The sequence below is a fragment of the Euprymna scolopes genome, chromosome 5, assembly GCF_053919585.1.
Source record: "Euprymna scolopes isolate OS-2025 chromosome 5, ASM5391958v1, whole genome shotgun sequence".
Taxonomy (NCBI): Eukaryota; Metazoa; Mollusca; class Cephalopoda; order Sepiida; family Sepiolidae; genus Euprymna; species Euprymna scolopes.
This window is the reverse complement of record NC_136486.1, coordinates 139,963,093-139,986,735: the sequence shown is the minus strand read 5'-3', so window position 1 is coordinate 139,986,735 and position 23,643 is coordinate 139,963,093.

Genomic DNA, 23,643 nt, shown 5'->3' with positions numbered 1-23,643 from the left:
ATGCATGGATATTTTAGTAAGTAATAATTTTAACAGCTGGTTATACAGGCAATGTAGCAACATTTTCTTACATCTTTTTTATTTGTAGTTTTATATAATTTCTATTGCATTGATTAATTTTGGCTCATAATATGTTTGCAAAAAATATCTAAAATTATGCGATGATTATAACTTCTTCTTAACTATTAAGTTTCAAAATATACATTTCTTAGACCGACAGATATTTTACGATTGATGATAATAGTTATGATTTGCATCGCATGAACGCGGTTAGACTTATTCTTCATATTAAAATTGTATGTAATTCCTAAAATGACGGTAATATCGAAAATGCGTGATATCTTTATACTAGCTTATGTCATTTCTCATGATTTTTTTTCATGTTCATATAGATAGGTGGTATCTCATTATATTGCAAGAATATTCATTTAAAAATCTGTTATGTTTCTGATTTTTTAAGAGAACATTGATATTTAACATTATTTTATTACTTTAGGCTTTTTCCACATTTCCTCTGCATTTTTCAGATTTATCCTGTCGAATTCTTAAACGATTCTGTAAAGTCCAGGAAGTTGCACCTACATCTGATTGAACACTTCATTAAATCAACGGAGATGCATTCTCTCCTTGTCAGCTATGACCGGACACATGTTAAGTAAACTGGTTTTGTATGAATAGTATAATTTATACTGTAAATTGATCATTCTGCTACACGTAATGTGGCATTTAGAATGCAATTTATTTAGTACGTCACTTGTTACGTCATTGGGGCCTATAAAAATTCCAGAATGTAGAGTATTTTCACGGTTACAATTAGGCTTCTCTTATTACAATGAAAAAAGAATACGAGTTTATTGTTGCAATAATGATGTTTTCAAACAAAAATTAAATAAAATATGACAAAAACAGTTGCTATATGAAAATTGTATTCTTCCGCTGGCATTATGCAAGTTTTGACGATGACTTTATGAAGTATAACGAGACTCAGAGGACAACATGTGAACCCTACTCCAACTCTCTCCATAAAATCGTATTCGGCTCGGAGTCAAATTCACCCTGATTTCTTATCAACTCAGAAATGTACTCCACTTTCATGGAAAGCTATCATTTTAATAAATCTTTTCTAGCAATATATTAGTAATTTAATTTAATTGCTATGTTAGAGATTTCGACGTGTAAATTACTCGGGAGACTGGTATCCATAATTGATAGTCTGCAAAGGCTGCTGCCTTCAACGTGCTTATTCGCCGTCTTCTTTGCAGAGTGAAGAAAGATGCCGACCGACCAAGTGCAAAAATCGTCTAATTAATTATTTTCACATCATTTATTTTCTTTTGACATTTCGATATTGTTCGGAATTTTGTTTTCCGTTTTTTTTTCGCATGCGTGTTGGCAATTATCTGACAATACTATTACTCGATGATCGAAAAAGTAAAACGGAACGAAACTAATATTCTGCAATATGTATGCATTGCATTTATGAAGAAAATGAACCTTAAAAAAAGAATCACAGAATATACTTTATATATATATATATATATATATATATAGTAATTGTAAAATATATATGGCGATTAAGCTACACTTTCCTTTACTCTAGCATTTTGCAGGCTTATGTTCATAAGCCTGAAGACTCCTGGATGAATTGCGGAATATTAAGTGTAGCTTAATCGCCATGTATATTTTATAAATTACTAACTAGCTCTACCTACGTATTGAGCACTTTTAAAGTAAATACTTAAAGTTTAAACATAAATTTATACTTTGTATATTAATTTTATGTGAGTAAATGAATTAGTGTATATATATATATATATATATATATATATATAAAATGTGAGAATATGTGGGAGGACAGTTCTAAACCTATAACGTCAGCGCTTTTTTGATCTACTGATTGAAACTTCGTATATAGGATATTCAGACACGTGGAAAACATTTTAATCCGTTTTCATCTAGAGAACAAGGCTTGATAAAGGGTCAACATTGAAATACTCGTACGTGGGAGTCATCGGAATTGAAGCTGTTTGCAAGCTGTTTCACGAATTCTCATTTATTAATAGTTCACATTCCAGATTTCTTATGTTAAAAACAACAGCTTGAGAACACCATTAAATGATAATGGATAGTTGGTATTGTACCTGACTCATAGTATCAGATTTTGATTCCGATCTCAGCTAGAGTTAGTTATCTTTTTTATGTACAAGAGAGGACTTGTTTAGTAAAAAAAAAATCATCATACGCGAAGGCCGATGTTTCAGTAACTGTGTCAATTAAAATAGTGATATACGTATTTTATGACTGGGCAACGCCGGGCGGCCTGCGAGGGAATTAAAAATAGTAATATATATATATATATATATATATATATATATATATATATATATATATATATTCACTAAGGGGAGCGTTCTGTATTTATTTCTAAGTTACAGGTTATGTGTTTATGGTATTTACATTTGTAAACTAGAATAATATATGATAAGTTAATCGAAAATGAACGGTTACCTATTGTTAGACTGTATTTTCTGACCAGTGCTTTTAATATCTCAGTTATAAAATATTCAACAAATAATTTAATTCTAGTTTATATACAAGTGTAAAAACATGTTTGCTTGGAAACACGATGTTTCTTAAGAATTGCGTTCAGGATAAATCTGATGTATTTTAATTTTTGCAGGTGTTTTAAGTCTGGTTGTATATGAGTAAATATTTACCTAACACAAAACCGTACATTGACCCATTCGGGCCAGGGAGCTATCATAATCGTTTGCCATATAAACTATTTTATTTAGGAACCGCAGCATATTCTTATTCATGCAAAATGAATCAAAAGATTGTTCATATTTTTTAATAATAGGATTCGTTATTTACAATTCACGTGATAGAAAATGTAGGTGAGACTCATGTGATTTCAATCTCCAAATTCATGAAAATTAAGCGAAATTTTGCGTGATACTCATATCAAAAAAGATCACCAAGTAAATGGTGTCGTCATCTTCGGGAAAAGACTCGAATTGGCCTAACCTTAAAATAAACTTGTTGAAATAATAGATCATATCATCGTATGGTTATTTAAAAGCGGATTTTAATTTACATCGCGTTATATAGAGAGTAATTTAATTAAATTTTTAATTATTTGCTACATATTAGGTCCAATATAATAATAATAAATACGAAATCTGCATTGATCAAAATATCATATTTAAGCGCCTTATATATATATATATATATATATATATATATACATATATACATATATACACACATACATATATACCTATATATACACATACATATATATACACCTATATACACATACGTACATATATATACACATATATATGTGTACATATATATATATATATATATATATATATATATATATATATATATATATATATATATACAGAGTTCGGCGGTATAATCTAAATACACACGACTAAGTCTGTCTACATAATGTAGTCAGATTTGTCGAAACCACACACACATATATATATATATATACATATATATATATATATATATATATATATAGAGACAGAGAGAGAGAGAGAGATGGTTTACCTTATACAGAGGTTATCCATCCTAATGCTCCCTTACAATCTCATCACAGTTTTCAGTTTAATCGACAGCGACACCCAAACGAAGTCAGTGGGCTCAAAGAGGACTTTTAAAGCCTCCATTTGTTTTGCACTGACAAAGTTGTGTATCGAAACTTGTTTTATTTCTGCCTCTGTATTATTCCTCACTCTGCATGTGATTTTTGTTGTTAATGTAAGCCGCTTTTGAAAGTAGTTTCCGATTACAAACCTCACATTTCCAAATGTTCAATTCAATAGGTAAAACCGACACATTGCCTTTCACTCGCTAAAAATGTCAGATCCCTCTCCAACGTGTCTACTGTATTCGCGCCGGGTTTTTTCCAGGTCTCCAAGTTCTGAAAAGGATTCTTGAATGTTTTAAGACCGTCTTTAATACAATACTTAATGAGCTGCTTTGGTCGATAGTGGGGACGTTTCCGAGTCTTAAGTTCGCCGTAAAAACTGCTTATGCAGCCTCACATCCTCCATCCAAATAACATGGCAGATCCAGTGCATACGGTTCCTAATCACCATTGCCTCGATGCTCAAACACTCAGCTTTCACGATAATATACGCATCAGGTGTCAGTGATTGGCATTTTACTTTGAGAATTCGACTAAGGCATTTCTAATAGGATCTCCTGAGTTTCTTCAACTGGTGACGTTGTGTTGTCCAAAATTTTAATGTGTAAAGAAAAACAGGAAGTGCAGAATATGCTTCCTAGGTACACAGGAGACTGTGCTTCCTAAGTACACAAATATGCCGAGAACATGTAGCGTACTTTCCTCGACATACGGATTTGGTCCAAAATATTGAGCACAAGGTGCAGGTGTGAACATCACTTTCGTATATTAATGCTAATAGTTAATCCGATGCTGCTGAAAAACAATAAATTATATTAAACATATCGTGCTCTGGATAAGACACACAATATTATATATACATATATACATATATATATATATATATATATATATATATATATGTGTGTGTGTGTGTGTGTGTGTTAGAATTAATGTGTTTGACTACTGGATTGATACTTTTATCGCCTTCATTACTGGGCTAATAAGGACTAAAACTGCCATGATACTCGCTCACAACTGAACGAGGGTGAAAAGCATTTAAAAGGTTGAAGGCCAAATGTCCAAGAAATAGCATGTACACACACACACACGCATATATATATATATATATATATATATATATATATATATATATGTATATATATATATATATATACATATACATATATGTATATATGTTTTTATTTGTTTTTGTTAGCGGTAATCCTTAAACGAATTCAATCACTTATACGAAAGTGCATTTTTACATAAATGCGAGTTGGGAATAATTTTCCATTTGACCAATTAAGAACTCCTTAAATGGGGAGCGGCACATATATATTATTTTTAAAATACAATAATCCACTAACACATGTTTCGTCGTCTACGACCGATCTGAGTAGCTGAATCAAAGTATGTATATATATATATATATATATATATATATATATTGTTTTGAGAAAAATAGAAAAACCGAATGAAATTATTAAAAAAATCAACGTTTCGTCCTTATTTCCGAGGGCATCTTCAGGATAATTGAAATAAAAATGTAAGAAAAGAAAAAAGCATAGATCGTGCGAAAAAGAAAGTTTTGAATCCTACCCATGTCGTTTTTCCTTAAATATTTCAACAAAATGAATAAGTTTACAGAAGAAAAAAAAATGTACATATTTATTTTAACGCATTTTTAAAAATGTATATATAGACATCGAACAACCCAACCTTCCCATACGCACACATATGTTGTCCTTCCCGACATGGGTACGATTCAAAAACTGTCTTTTTCGCACGATCTATGACTTTTTCTTTTCTTACATTTTTATTTCAATTATCCTTAAGATGCCCTCTGAAATAAGGACGAAACGTTGATTTTTTTAATAATTTTATTCGGTTTTTCTATTTTTCTCAAAACATAACGTCAACTACCGCTGGTATTTTTTCATTCCTTATATATATATATATATATATATATATATATATATATATATATATATATATATATATATATATATATATATATATATATATACAGGGAAATTGGTATATACGTACAAATATCTAAGTACATATAGAAATATATATATATATATATATACACACATCTATACATATAAATCTATATATATAAATATATACATATATGTACGTACATATGCACATGTACGTATAAAGACATAAATATATATATATATATACACACATATATGAATATATATATATATATATACATATGTCTATACATATCAATACAGATAAAGATATATATGCATACTAGCAGTTTCGCCCGGCTTTAAGGTTATGTGCATATGTATATATTCAAAAGTCTACTTTAGTATTTTAACGGTGAAGTCTCTGACGAACTGCCCGCACTTGTAGCCCCTCGACGTAAATACTTCCGACCAACCCGAAAAGCAGCTAAAGCACACCCCTTCACACCATGATGCTTATGCCCCTGATAGTTGTCCTCTACATCAAAGTTGAAATGAGCCTTGTGTAGGGTGAAATTGTAATGAAAACAGGTGTGGATATGTAAAGTAATGCCTTTCTATATAATATTCTTCCTTAACTACCATAGAGAAAAGACAGACGGACATTTTCACTTTTATAGATAGATAGAGAGATAGAGGGGATGCAATATATAGTAACGATTTAAAAAATATGTTTAATGATTGGGCTAGTAAAACATGTTTACTGTAAGACTTAAAATTAAAACATGAACCAATAACTACTACGTTATGCATTCGTTCGAACTTCACCTGACCAATTTCATTATTTTTAATTTTCGCACTTTTGCTCCGATTTTTCCGGGCTAAAACACAAATATAAAGTTTTCCATGGATTCTAATACCTCATACATGAAATTTCATGGCTGTAGACTAAAACGCTAGGAGGAGTGTGTAGGCAAAATTTGTTAAACAAAAATATATACGTACTCGCATTTATGCCCGGCGTTACCCGGGTGTTTGGAGGGGTATGTTGAAAAAAAGCGGTCATTTATTTTAAATTTAACCCATATTATGACCCCTTAACACTTATTGTTTGGCGAGCAAATCAAGTTAATGAGTTAGATCAATGTCCCAGAAACCTATATCTAAAATTTCAAGTGCTTAGACCCATAATTGGGGGACGACTTTGGTAGAATTCTCAAAGGACAAATCGAGGAACTTTGATACTTTAACAGCCACATTTCTGGCCGAAAACCGATCCCAAAGGTTTTTACAACTCTTAGTCCGTTGTATATCAAATGTCGAGTCTGTAGACTTAGAATTGACAGAGTTATTGCGTAGGGAAATGTACAGGGATACACAGACACACAGACACGTTTACATTTATAGATATACTAGCATTTCAGCCAGGCGTTGCCCGGGTGTTTGGAGATGTATGTTGAGCAAAAAAAAAACAAAAAAAACAAGCAAGTGGTAATAGGAAGGCAGGCCCCAACGCGTACCACGAAGGAGGAAAAGAATGTGAAAAATACGTGCGCTTTTGCTATTACGACCACCACCAAACCGGAAGTAACGTAGTATTAAATTAAGGCTAGACAATCGAAAATATTGTCATGACTTTCGACAGTATCGCCGAAATTTCAACCCCTCCCTGAAGAAAAGTGCCCAGTTGAAGGTGAAGAAATTAATGTTTTTAGCCATTTTTTCGATATTTGTCTGCTAAAAAGTCGAGCTTAAAAACGATACTGATCTTGTGAAAATCCATCAAATCGTTGGAAAGTTTTGGGCAGACATGCCAACATACGTACATACATTTATACATGGGTAGCTACAATTTTCGACTCAAACCGATTAAAAAGCTTGCCCTATCTCTGAATACCCATTATGTAAAATTTCAAATGGTCAGACCAGGAATTATCTGAGTAATTTGGAAGAGACCGCAGCGGTCAATTTCTTTTTTAAACTTCAACCGCTATTATGCCCCCTTAACATTTATTGTTTTGGGCTCAAATCAAGTTATTAAGTTAGATACATGTCCAAATAACCTATATCTAAAATTTCAAGTGTTTGACTCAAAATTGGCGAAGGAGTTTCGTAGAGTTCTCAAAGGACAAATCAGCGAATTTTGACCCCTTAACAGGCAAATTTATGGCCTAAAATCAATTACAACAATGTTCACAAACCACAATAGCCTGTATATAAATTTTGAGTTTTTAGACTGAAAATTGACAAAGATATTGTGCATGGCAATGTATACAGACAGACAGAGACAGACGGACATACACTTTCAATGGTATAGATATACTAACATAGGCGCCCAGCGTTGCCCGGGTGTTTGGTTGTGTTTCTTGAAAAAAAAAGTGGTAGTAAGAAGGCAGGCTCGAACCCGTACCGCGAAGGAGGAAAACAATGGAGAAAAAAACGTGACGTCTTTACTGTTACAACCATCGAAAAACAAGAACGTGATCTAGGTTTAAATTAAGGCTAGACAATCGAGAAAAACGGGGTGACTTTCGAAAATATCAGCGTAAAAAGTGACCCCTCCCTCTAGAAAAGTGTCTAGTTGAGTATGAAGAAATTGATGTTTTCAGCCATGTTTTCGGTATTTGTGGTCTGAAGGATCACGCTTAAAAACGATACTATCTAAAGTTTTAGACAGATATGCCAACATACATACATAAATACATTTATATATTGGTAGCTCAAATTTTCGACCCAAACCGATTAAAATACTTGCCTATCTCTAAATACAATTTATGTAAAATTTCAATTGCTTAGAGCAGAAATTGTCTGAGTAATTTGGTAGAGAACTCAGCGGTGAATTTCTTTTTAAATTTGACCCCTATTGTGACATGTTAACATTCATTGTTTGGGGCCTAAATCAAGTGATTAAGTTAGATCCATGTCGAAGGAACCTATATCTAAAATTTCAATTGTTTATACCCAAAATTGACAAAGGAGTTTGGTAGAGTTGTCAAAGGTCAAATCGATAGATTTTTACCACCTTAACAGCCAAATTTCTAGCTGAAAACCGATGAACGATTCCAAAACCTCAATACCCTGTATATAAAATTTCGAGTCTATAGACTGAACATTGTCACAGTTATTGTGTAGGGAAATGTACTCAGACAAGTTCTAAAAGGTCAAATCGTTAGACTTTAACTCCTTAACAGCAATATTTATTGCTGGAAACGGATTATCAAGGTTTTTCCCAAATCTCAGTACCCTGTATATCAAAATTCGAGTCTGTAGACTCAAAATTGACAGCATTATTGCGTAGTGAAATGTACACACACAAACACTCAGACACGAACAGAACCACGTTCATTTTATACATATACTAGCATGGGTGCCCGGTATTTCCCAGGTATGTGGAGGTGTATGTTGAGCAGAAAACAAAACAAAAAAAACGGTCAGTTTTTTTAAAATTTGACCCCTATTATGAACCCTTAAAGATATTTTGGGCTCAAACCATATTAATAAGTTAGGCCTATGTCCAAGGAACCTATATCTAAAATTTCTAGTGTTTAGACCTAGAATTGTCGGAGGAGTTAGGTAGAGTTCTCATAGGTCAAATCGCGGAACTTTGACCGCTTAATCGCTAAATTTCTGGCTGAAAACGAATCACATTGATTTTCCCAAGTCTCAGTACCCTGTATATCAAATTTCGAGTCTGTAGAATGAAACTAACAGATTTAGTGCGCATGGAAATAGAGACACACACACAGAAAGATACACAGACACTTTCACATTTATAGATATATAATCATGGGTGCCCGGCGTTGCCTGGGTGTTTGGAGGTGTGTGCTGGGTAAAAACAAAACTTTTTAAATTTAACCATTATTATAACCCTAACCATTTATTATTTTGGGCTTAAATTATGTTATTAAGTAAGCGCAATATCCAAGAAACGTATACCTAAAATTCCGAGTGTTTCGATCCAAAATTGTCGGAGAAGTTTGGTAGAGTTCTCAAAGGTCAAATCGTGAACTTTTACTCCTTAACAGCGACGTTTCTGGCCGATAACCGATCACATAGATTTTTTTTTTAATCTCAGTACCCTGAATATAACAATTTCCAGTCTGTAAACTGAAAATTGACAGAGGATTCGCGAAGAGAAAATGTACACAGACAAACAGACACATAGACAGACACACATATACGTTCACTTTTATAGATATATACCTAGATAGATACAAATATATAAACATATATATATATACAAATATATATATATATATATATATTAATATACATATGTACAGATATAGACATATATCTACCTACACACACACATATATATATATATATACATATATATATATGTGCAAATATAAATAATGTATTTTATGTATATATATATATATGTGTGTGTGTGTGTGTGTGTGTGTGTTCCAATATATATAAATATTAATGTACATATGTACAAATATATATTAACATATATGTAAATATACATACATAGGAATATATATGTACGTAAATATAGATACACACATATACATATATATACACATGTATTAAAATATACAGAAATAAATATAAATATACAAATGTAAAATATATGTATATGCACTTACATATATGTATATATACGTATACATACAAATATACATATATATACATACATACATATATACGTATACATACAAATATACATATATATATACATGCATACATATATACGTATACATACAAATATACATATATATACATGCATATATATACGTATACATACAAATATATATATATATATACATGCATATATATACGTATACATACAAATATACATATATACATGTATACATATACATGCATATATATATACGTATACATACAAATATACATATATATACATACATATATATATACATACAAATATACATATATACCTCCATATATATATACATATACACACATGCATATATATACATACATATATATGCATATACATACATGCATATATATATATATACATATACATATATATACATACGTACATATATATATATATACTAAAATATTTATATACATACATATATACATGCATACATATATACATGCAAACATATATACATTAAAACATATATATACATATACTAACACACATATGTATATAATCATTGCACACCTTGTCAGACGAGTGCCACTCCCTCATACACTAACATTCATGAGCCCAAAAATGTATTTTTTAAAATTGTTTTTTAGTGCTACCGGTGAATTCACACGCTCAAGCAGACATGAGACTGAAGATGGTCGTTGAGATCAATTATTACATGCTTCCAACATTTCCAGCTTCTACACGTCACAACTTTACCATCGCTAAAGGATTATTTTTATAGACAAATGGCAGAGGGAGTATCTATACTCAGATGATGTTACAGAATCTGAGCGTTGTATGAAAGGTAAGTTTCTCCCTCGGTTAAAAATGTTGAGATCCAGCAACAAGAAAGAGGAAGATAGCCAGCAACAATTTAAACTGCAGACCAGCTAAATGCAGGTACTGGTCTCCGCTTTATAGTTTTTTTTTTAAATCAGAGATTTGCGTCTCCTAGAAATATATATATATATATATATATATATATATATATATATAAGTATATATATATGTATATATATATGTATATATGCATGTACGTATATATATATATATATATATATATATATATATATGCATATATGTATATACGAATATATATATGCATATATGTATGTACGTATATATATATATATATATATGTTTGTATGTATATATGTATATATGTATATGGCCGTTGACCAGTGTGTATATGTGTATTGGGGTACAGAGGGCTCCCGTAAGCCATGGTGAAGACAAACTTTCTAGCAGAAGAAAATCTCTGATTTTAAAAAACAGAAAGCGGAAGACCAGTACCCGCGTTAAGCTGGTCTGCAGTTTAATTTGTTGCTGGCTATCTTGCTCTTGCTTGTTGCTGGATCTAAACATTTTGAACCGAGAGAGAGACTTAGCTGTCGTACAAAGCTAAGACTCTGTAACATCATATTTGTATAGATAATCCCTCATACATTTAGGCTCATGGATTTTAAATGTCTATATATATATATATATATATATATATATATATATATATATATATATATATATATATATATATATATATATGTATATATTCATACATATATATATCATTTACATATATATCCTCATACATATATATGTGTATATATATCTTCATACATATATATATATAAATATATACATATCTTCATATATATGTATATGTATACCTTCATACATATGTATATATATATATATATCTTCGTGCATATATATATATCTTCGTACAAATATATATATATATATATATATATATATATATATATCTTCGTACATACATATATATATATATATATATATCTTCGTACATACATATATATATATATATAGGTATATATATCTTCGTACATATATATATAGGTATATATATCTTAATACATATATATATATCTTCGTACATATATATATATATATATATATATATATATATATCTTCGTACATATATATAGGTATATACATATATATCTTCATACATATATATATAGGTATATATATAGCTTCATACATATATATGTATATATATATATATACCTTCACGCACAGATATATATATATATCTTCACACATATATATGTGTGTATATATATACTCATACATATATATATGTATATATATATAACTTCATACATATGAATGTATATATATATATTCATACATATATATGTATATATATATTCATACATATATATGTATATATATATATTCATACATATATATATATGTATATATATATTCATACATATATATATGTATATATATATCCATACATATATATATATGTATATATATATCCATACATATATATATATATATATATCTTCATACATATATATGTGTATATCTATGTATCCTCATATATATATGTATATATCTTCATACATATATATATATGTAGATATATATATATACCTTTATACGTATATATATATATATATATATCTTCATACATATATATATGTGTATATCTATCCTCATATATATATATGTATATATCTTCATTCATATATATATATATATATATATGTATATATATATCTTTATACGTATATATATGCATATATATATATCTTCATGCATATATATTTATATATATCTTCATACATATATATGTATATATATATATATCTTCATACATATATATGTATATATGTATATATATATCTTCATATATATGTATATATGTATATATATCTTCATATATATATATATATATATCTTCATACGTATATATATATATCTCTATCTTCATACATATATATATATCTATATCTTCATATATATATATGTATATATATCTATATCTTCATACATATATATGTATATATATACATCTTCATACATATATATATATATGTGTATATATCTATATCTTCATACATATATATATGTATATATCCATATCTTCATACATATAATTATATGTATATATATATATATATCTTCATACATATAATTATATGTATATATATATATATCTTCATACATATATTTATATAAATATATCTTCGTAGATATATACATACATATATATATATATATCTTCATATATATATATATATATATCTTCGTACATATATATATATATCTTCATACATATATATATATATCTTCATACATATATATATCCTCATACATATATATATCTTCATACATATATATATATCTTCATGCATGTATATATATATATATATATATATATATATATATATATATATATATACTAGCTGTACCCTGCCACGCGTTGCTGTGGCTTAATTTAGTGTAATGGAAAATTCTAATAAAAAGAGGAAATGCATGGTTCTTATATTCTTGGTACAGCAATCCACTCCAAAAAGTAAAAAAAAAGGCGAAAATAAAAAAAAATATATATGGTACTCTTGTAGAATTGGATCCGGATCTTCTGGAGTTACCATCAATCATGGCTTGGGCTCGACCAACATTAAGTGGATAAGGCCGAAAGTTGCTAAACCATTGAAACGCCAAATATTTTTTTTTTATTGTATTAAAAAATGTTAGTTTTATATTAATATTTGGGTAAGGGGGGTGTTATAATACACAGATTCGAAAAAGTTGTTCAAAAACGAATAAATGAAAGCAAAGGTAAGGTAAATTACGTTGCTATCTTACTGGATAATTTTTTAGTGTTTGTATTTAATGTAAAATGTTTAATCGGCTGAAAAACGCACTGTTTATCTATGTATTTGAAAAAGACGAATGGTTGCGGACTCTTGAATACATTAAGTTTGGGAAAATCAAGTAAAAACTATTCAAAACAATGTCAGACATCTACTGATTATATGTTATTGTGACATAGGCTGACATATTCGGTGGGTTTCTGATAGTATTTTTTACAGTTTTTTTAAGTTTTAAATCATTTTCTCGAACTTTACATCATCAACAGTGTCCATCACCGTTTGTATTTTTGAAATACACTGATAAACACTGTTCTTCGAGCTGACTAAACGTTATATTAAATAAAACGGTTTTGTATTATTAAACACAGAAACGAAAAAGTTGTTGAAAAATAAATATAACAAATACATGTTATCAAAGGCAAGATAAGTTACTTTTCTACCTAACTGGATAAGATTTTTGTGTTTTTATTTAATGTAAAATGTGTAATCGGTTTGAACAAATGTAGTGTTTATCTGCATATTAGAAAAATACAAATGGCGGCAGACTGTTGAACACATTAACTTTGGGAAAATGAGTTAAAACTAAACAAAACTATACAAAATACGTTAATGAACTCACTTTATATATGTTACTGAGACATAGGCAGACATGTATTCAGTGGTTTTAACAGTATTGTGTATAGTTTTTTTTTAGTTTTAACTCATTTTCCCAAACCTAATGTGTTAACACAGTCTGTCGCCATTTGTAATTTTCAAATATAACAGTAAATGATGTGTTTTTTGAGCCGAATAAAAATTCTGCATTAAAAAACCAAAAAAATATCCATTTCGGTAATAAAGTAACATATCTTGCCTTTGATACTATTTGAGTTGATTAACGGATGCTAATGCAGTTACTGATCCACGCTATTGTTTTTACATCGTATGTTCAAGCTTAATTAAAGTTTTATGTTTTTTTGGTATTTTTTTTAGATTAGGTCCACCTCCACAATTTTCTTTTGAATGACGACTTTTAAAGGTTTCCGACTATGCTGAATACAGAAATCGCATTGAAATTTTGCAGAAACAAGTAGTTATCGATATATAGATAGTTTTTTTTATCCATTGTACTTTTGGGCGGCCATCTATGTTACGCGCATAGATTTGTTTATGACGCGCGCAAGCGTGTAAAAAAGACGGCTGCCAGAGATTACAATGCATTATGCAAATGTTTAATATCTCGATAACTACTTATTTCTGCAAAATTTCAATGCGATTTCCGTATTCAGCATAGTGTAAAACCTTCAAAAGTCGTCATTTAAAAGAAAATTGTGGAGGTAGACCTAACCTAAAAATGTACCGTTTTTTTCATTCAATTGTAAGGTTAAAGTACAGAATAGGTATAGAATACCCTCTTCTCCCAATGTTAAGAATGGCTTTTTAAATAATAAAGTTATTATTTCAGCACGGATCAATAAGTACACGAGTACCCAATATCTTTATAAGCATTCATATTTTCTTATATAAAAACAACTTCTGTAAAAAAAAGAAAAAACGTGCACTTTCAATATTTGTTTAAAAAAAGGTTTTCTTGAAAAAAAACAAAATAATACGGTAAAAAAGCAAAGAACAAAACGTTAATCGGTATTCATGCAAAGAGTGATTCTTGCTGAAATAATAACGTTATTATTTAAAAAAGCCATTCTTAACATGGGGAGGGGGTTTTGTACCAATTCTCTACTTTAACCTTACAATTGAATGAAAACATATCATAACACTTTAATTAAATGTGGAAATGCGATTTAAAAAATAGCGATAATCACTCTCTTCATCAGCTCCGAAAGTACAAAATAGTTAGAAACCATCCTCCCTCCCCATGTTAAGAACAGCTTTCTAAATAATGTTAATGATTCAGTACTGTTCCTTGTCTGCTTAAGTTTAACTTTTGTTTATTAAATTGTTAGGTGAAAGTCCAGAATAGTTACAAAACACCCCTATCCCCATGTTAAGAATGGTTTTCTAAATAATAACGTCATTATTTCAGCGGGGTAGATTCTCTGCATAAGTACCATGGTTTGTTTTTAAATTGTTAGGTGAAAGGACAGAATAGTTACAAAATAGCATCCCAATGATAAGAATGTCTTTCTAAATAACATTATTTCAGCACGGTATTTTCTATGCATACGTACTATATATTTTTGTTTATTAAATTGTTAGATGATAGTATAGAATAGATGCAAAACTCCCTCCCCATGTTAAGAATAGCTTTCTAAATAACGGTATTATTTCAGCACGGTACTTCTCTGCATAAGTACTGTTTTTTGTTTATTAAATTGTTAGGTGAAAGCATAGAATAGTAACAAAACGTCCTCCCCATGTAAAGAATGGTTTCTAAATTTCGTTATTATTCTATTATTATATTATTATGGTACCTTCTCTGTATAAGTACCATGTTTTGTTTATTAAATTGTTAGGTGAATGTACAGTACTCATGCAGAAAGTGATCCGTGTTGTAATAATGTCAATGTTTAAAAAAGCCATTCTTAACATGGGGAGGGGACGGTGTATTTTAACCTAACAATTGAATGAAAAACATATAATAAAACTTTAAAGAAAAATTGAAAATACGATTTAAAAAATAGCGCGGACCACTCTTTGCATTAGCACCCAAAAAACTGTACTTTTACCAACCAATCTTATATCGAAAAACAAAAACATACTCAAAAAGCAAGCGACTAACTTTTTGTTTGGCCTTATATAATAAAGAAAAAATGTGTAAATTAAAAAATTTGGAATTTTTATTTTTTTTACTTATCGAGTAAACAGAAAATGAAATCTACTTCTTTTTCGTCAATTCGTGGCTGTGAAATGAATCGAATCGGAAGTTCAGTTTTATCAACAAAGCAGGTTCGCAGTAACGTTTAAAAATATATTTATTTTATTAAATATTTAAATAATTCGCGAGGTAAATCTATTTTGATAACATAAAAACATCCCTCGACTTTAAAGATGGTTGTCTGAAAATTTAAAATAAATTGGTAACGTAGAAATATGTTTTTATTCACTTGTAACAAACCAAGAATTACATTTATATATATATATATATATATATATATATATATATATATATATAGATAGATAGATAGATAGATAGATAGATAGATATACTCATACATATATATATATATATCTTCCTACATATATATATGTATATATATCTTCATACACATATATATGTATATATATATATATATCTTCATACATATACACGTATATATATCTTCATGCATATATATACGTATATATATCTACATGCATATATATATGTTTTTATGTATATACATATCTATGTATATATATATATCTGCAAACAGACAAGTATATGTGAATATATATATATATATCCTTATGCATATATATGTATATATATCAACATACATATATAAATGTATATGTATATATATATATATATATCTACGTACATACGTATATATATATATCTACATGCATATGTATATATGTATGTATATGTACACATATATAGGTATATATATATATATCAACACACATATGCATATGTATATATATATATATACGTATGTATATATGTCTATATATATCAATATACACATATATATGTATATATATCAACATATATACGCATATATATCTACATACATATATATATATATATATATATATATCTACACACATATATATATCTACATACATATATATATATATCTACATATATATATATATCTACATACATATATATATCTACATACACATATGTATATCTACATACACATATGTATATCTAAATACATATGTGTGTATATATATATTTATACATACATGTATTTATATCTTTATGCATATATTTATATCTTCATACATGTATATATATCTACATACATATATATATATCTACATATATATATATATCTACATACATATATATACATTTATATTCATATATCTACAATCATATATATATATATATATATATCTACGTACACATATATATATATACATCTACATATATATATATGTATATCTACATACATATATATACATCTACATACATATATGTATATATATATCTACATACATATATGTGTAAATATATCTACATACATATATGTGTATATCTATATATATATATATATATATATATATATATAAACACGCACAAAATCATACTACAAAATAACGAATAAATCATACATGAGGCAATCATATTTACTCAGGAAAATATAGAGTAAGGGTAAATGGATCAGATTGTAAAATAATTTTTTTCTATAAATATCATTGCACTTAATATGAAAAATTACTTCGATATTAATGTTTTGCATTGTTTTTGTAAGGATCCACATAATGACAGATCAACATAATAAATGTTACGGATCTCTTGTGTCTATCAGCCAGACTTTTGTATTTTTATTCCTATCTGGATACTTTGGATTATTAAAAATTGTTGTGCATTCTGTCAAAACTGTGTATTATACACTTCATCAAATACAAGCTAATAATTGTCTAAGGAACTTGAGTGAGAATATTCTTTAGTAAGACATCGATAGTCTCCGATCCTGTCCATTTGTTTATGCCACTTTTCAGTCATTTGGTTTTTAATCTTCATTATGAATTGATGATTATTTAGATTCTTCATTACCGATACCATAGAAACGCATTTTTATTCATAGAATGGAAGCAGTGTTGTAAGGTTTTATAAAATATCTATCTCAGCTTATTAGTTCGAACGTGTTCGTGTAAATATGCCCTTTCTATATTTTTATTTAAATTCAACTGACAGATATTTTTAGCGGCGCTGTTTCACACGTGCTAATAATTATATTTTTATCTAATTCCATCAAATCAGGTTAGATATAAATACCTAACATATTAAAAACAAAGCGAAATGGGTAAACAAAATAATAAGATGTAGTAAGCTATTTAACCCATTAGAATTGAAAATATTTTTTGAGTATTCCACGATTTTAATTCATAATAGTAAAAAAAAATAGTCGGGAATTTTACAACATGACTACAGAAAATATATTACGTTCCAAAATGTATTAGTATAATATGTGTTATTATAGGATTGAATTATATTAATCCCTCATGCATTTATCAATGTATGCTGTAGTGTACACGGCAATATTATGGTTTTGCTTACAAAAAAGACAAATTCTAAATTATTAAATCATAATTTAAGGCTGGTTGCATTTAACTGCAATCATTGCACTTTTCATCTACAAATTACTCAAACAAACAATTGTCCGCATGATTAAGTAATAGTGACTATTTAAGAGTGGTTAAAATATTATATTTGTCAATTGAATCGAATTAACAGAAAAAAGACTTTGTTAAATTAATTAGTAAAATATCACATAGGCGTTATCGTTAAAGAGTGATGAATCATACCGTCTATGCTGCCTATCGGTTTGGTTTCACGTATAAAAGCCTCTCTCTTTCACACTTGCGTCTAAATTCTTTGATTATATAAGTATACCAGTGTAGAATAATTACGTTTATAATGTCCTAAACGTGATAATACAAGATTTTCGAAATAGATATACACCCTTGTAATTTAATATACCAACTGTTATTAATGATCTTTATTATTTTAAATACCGTTATTTTAATTTACCTGTTTTAACACGGATTAATGCGAGTTTTTTCATATTATCTGCTTTATTAAGCATACAAATAGTATCTATGATTTTGATAGTAAAAAAAAAAGAATGCAGTCGGTAAGACAGTTAAAGTGCCTTAATAAAAAGTAATTGACTTTATCGAAAACAGACATGCTATTTTCTATTAAACAATTCCGCTTAGCAAGATGTATTGCTGATACATATCCACTGTTTTTATTTTATGCAGTTGACACTTTTTATTTGACTAGTATATTTTATTGAAGTATCTAAAAAAAACGTCCGTCCTTGGCCTACAGTGTAAGATGATATCAAAGCAATTGTTTATATGCGCCGGCCAGAAAGATACAATCTAAGCAATATTTATATTCTATTTACACGTTACACACATACTTTGATAAAAAATCTGTCTTTTGAGTACTAAAAAATGGTAATCTTAATAAGAACTTTGTAGCGTACTTTCTTTCTTCATATTTATTCGGAGAAACAAAGTTCGAAAACAATGATATATACCAAGATTTTCAAAACAAATACGACAGTGACGTTGACCGTTGGAGAAAATATAATTGACATATATATATATATATATATATATATATATATATATATATATTTATATATATATATATATATACAAACATATATTGGACGAGTTCAACATATTACACAATATTAAGTAAATGGTGTCGAACACAAGCAACATTCGTGAGGTTTGAATAATTTTATTATGATTTCAAAGACGAAAATTGGTATATTTTTTAAAATATAAAATAAAATATGCCATATGTACATATGCATACGTAATTGCATGCACTTACATCTGTATACTTATAACGTAAAGTTTTTTCTCATTCTGACATTAAAACCTAATATTTCTGGGTAAACGTTATTAAAACAAATTTCTTAATAGACTTAGTAAATTTGTTTCCGATGTTCTTTATATATGTGTGTATATATGCACATATATGAGCATATCCATCCATACATAAATATATATATATATATGTTCATAAAATTTACACATATATACGTACACATATATGCATATATATACATATATATATACATAGATATATACATAACTACACACATATATACATATATATACATATATATATACATATATACAAATATATATATACATATATATGTGTACATACAGTGATACCTATATATACATATATATATATATACACACAGTGTACATATCTACACACATATATATATACACATATATATACGCATATATGTACAGATATACACATATATATATATAGTAAGACATGTATGTACATATATATACACACATAAACATATATATACATAAACATACATCCATATATATATAGAAACATATATAAACATATACATATACACATTCTTATATATAACCATTTATATACACATGCACATGGATATATATATATACATATATGTACATATACATACCCACACATATATAAACATATATATATATATATACATATGCATATATATATATACATATAGACACATACATATATATATATATATACATACCTATAGATATAAACATATTTATACACATACACATACATATATATATATATTTATATACATATATGCATATTTAAACACCTATAGATATATTTATACACACATAGACACATATATACATATACATATATATACACATACACACCCAGGCACATACACACCTAAATACACACATATCTACACGTACACCCACACACATATATATATATATATATGTATATATATATATATATATATATATATAAGTATTTCATTTACTCACAGAAAATCTATGAGTAAACTCTAAGTATTTACTTCAATATTGTTCAATACGTATAAAAGCTAGTTAGTAAGTTATAAAATATATCTGGCGATTAAGCTAGACTGAATTTTCCGCGTTCCATCCACTCTGGCACGCTCATACATTCAGTGTAGCTTAATCGCCATATATATTTTATAACTTACTATGTATATAATTTAGGGTTATTGTTTTCAAAAATTCCAGTAAGCAATGACGTTTACCGAAGGTAGTTCAACAGTGCTCTATAACGAAGTCGACCTCTGTATAATATTTGTTTTTGCATGAAATGTTATATGTTGCTACATAGTACTGATTATGTTTCGGTCAGCTTGTTACTAGTATGAAGATACCTCTTCAGGCGAAACAGCTTTTACAAAAGCAAACTTTGCATTTGCCTTAGCTGTAGCGCCTTGACGGTTCTCTAGTTATTATTAACAAGACAAACAAAACAAACTCATGAATGTGTACTAATATATTACGGCTCATGTAAAAGGAATAATATATATATATATATATGTATTACAAAAATAAAGACATATATATATATATATATATATATATATACTTAAAAGGCAAAATGTGTGTATGTATGTATGCCAGGTCATGTCATATGCTACTGTTATCAAGTAACCCAGTACTACCTGCCTATGGTCGGGTCACCGGCGACTAAACTAGTTCCCACACAAGACTTGTTTGGTGAGGAGGGTGGCTAGTCTCCCTGATGGATTTAAAAAAAGACCTTCCAAGGGCGAATGAACCCTTTTCGAGGTTAACGGCCAACTAGCACTGTGTATGTTTGTGTGCATGTATGTGTGTGTTGGGGTGGAGAGGGCTCCTGTAAGCCATAGTGAATGCAACCTTTCTAGGAGAAGCAAATCTCTGATTTAAAAAAATACATAAGGCGGGAGACCAGTTCCCGCATTAAGCTGGTGTGCAGTTTAACTTGTTGTTGACTATCTTGCTTTTACTTGTTGCTGGATCTCAACATTTTGGATAGAGAGGGAGAGACTTAGCTGTCGTACAAAGCTAAGCCTCTGTAACATAATCTGTGTGTAGATATTCCGTCACGCATTTGCCTATAAAAATGGTACTGTGACAATGGAAAATTTGTGACGTCTGGAGGTTTGAAATGCTGGAAGCATGTAATAATTGATCCTAATGACCGTCTATAGTGGCATGCCTGCTTGAGCGTGTGAATTCACCGGTAGGACTTAAAAAATGTAATTCTTGGGCTCATAATGTATGCATGTATGTTCACTTTTTGTGTATGTCTGCAAAGGTTTTTTTCCAAGGCCTTCTTAGGGAGGTCACTCCTTAAAAATTTTATATCACGTCTAAATGATAATATCTACGACTTAACAACGGGGGTCGCGTGTGTATTTTATTTGCCCGACATTTATCATCTCGCCGCGTCTTCGAAAAGCGAATGATGGGGCGCGCGGAAACAGTAACCGGCTTGCAGCGCAAACCTAAGTCAAATATCATGACACTTCCTCTCACCTGTATATTTCAGTTTATAAACCTTAACTGAATACATTTTATTCCTCTCCTTCGTGGCCGAGATCGTTAGGTGTCGGGCGTTTTGTCCCTTTCGTTTCCACCTTTGCGTCAAGGCTTCCTACCTTCCGACCATTTTTTTTTAACTTTTATTCTTCCAAGCACCCGCTCAACGTTTTTACCCTCCAAACATACGTGCAACGCCGGGCACCAACTTCTAGTCATAAAAAAAGTTACATTAGAACTTTATTACACTACTATGTCAATAAGTTAAAAGAAAAACAAAATAAGTTAAACGCAAATAAGGGTATACGAGTTTTTCATTACTTCAATAATAGCTAGTGAACTAAGTAATGCAGCAGCATTATATGCGTATTACCATTTTTCAGCTTAGCAGTTAAAACAAATGAACGGTTGCTACATTTTGACGTCTTCTTTTGAAGCAAATTAGACACTTCTTCCAGTAAGTATGTCCGCATATAGGTTCTTCTGCCCTGAACGTGGTGAAACGAATCGGTGTTTTTTTCCTTGCGAGTTTTTTTTTTGTTTTGCAATATTTGAAATTCAATTTAATAGCACACTTCAGGGAGTTTTTTTTTTCAAGTACATTTCATGCGTTCTTTTTATTTCACTTTGTTTACGTTTGCCTGATGTTCTGTAAGATTAATTAACATTCTTCTTTTTGTAGTTTATTTTGTCATTCGGCCTGGCATGCTTATATCCTTGTATATTATTATTTTAGAACAATATAGTCCCCTATTTCTGTATATTAATATACATCTGCTCAACCCACAAAATATAGGTCTGTATTTAGATGTCGGCCTTCTAGAATGATATAATCATATATATATATATATATATATATATAT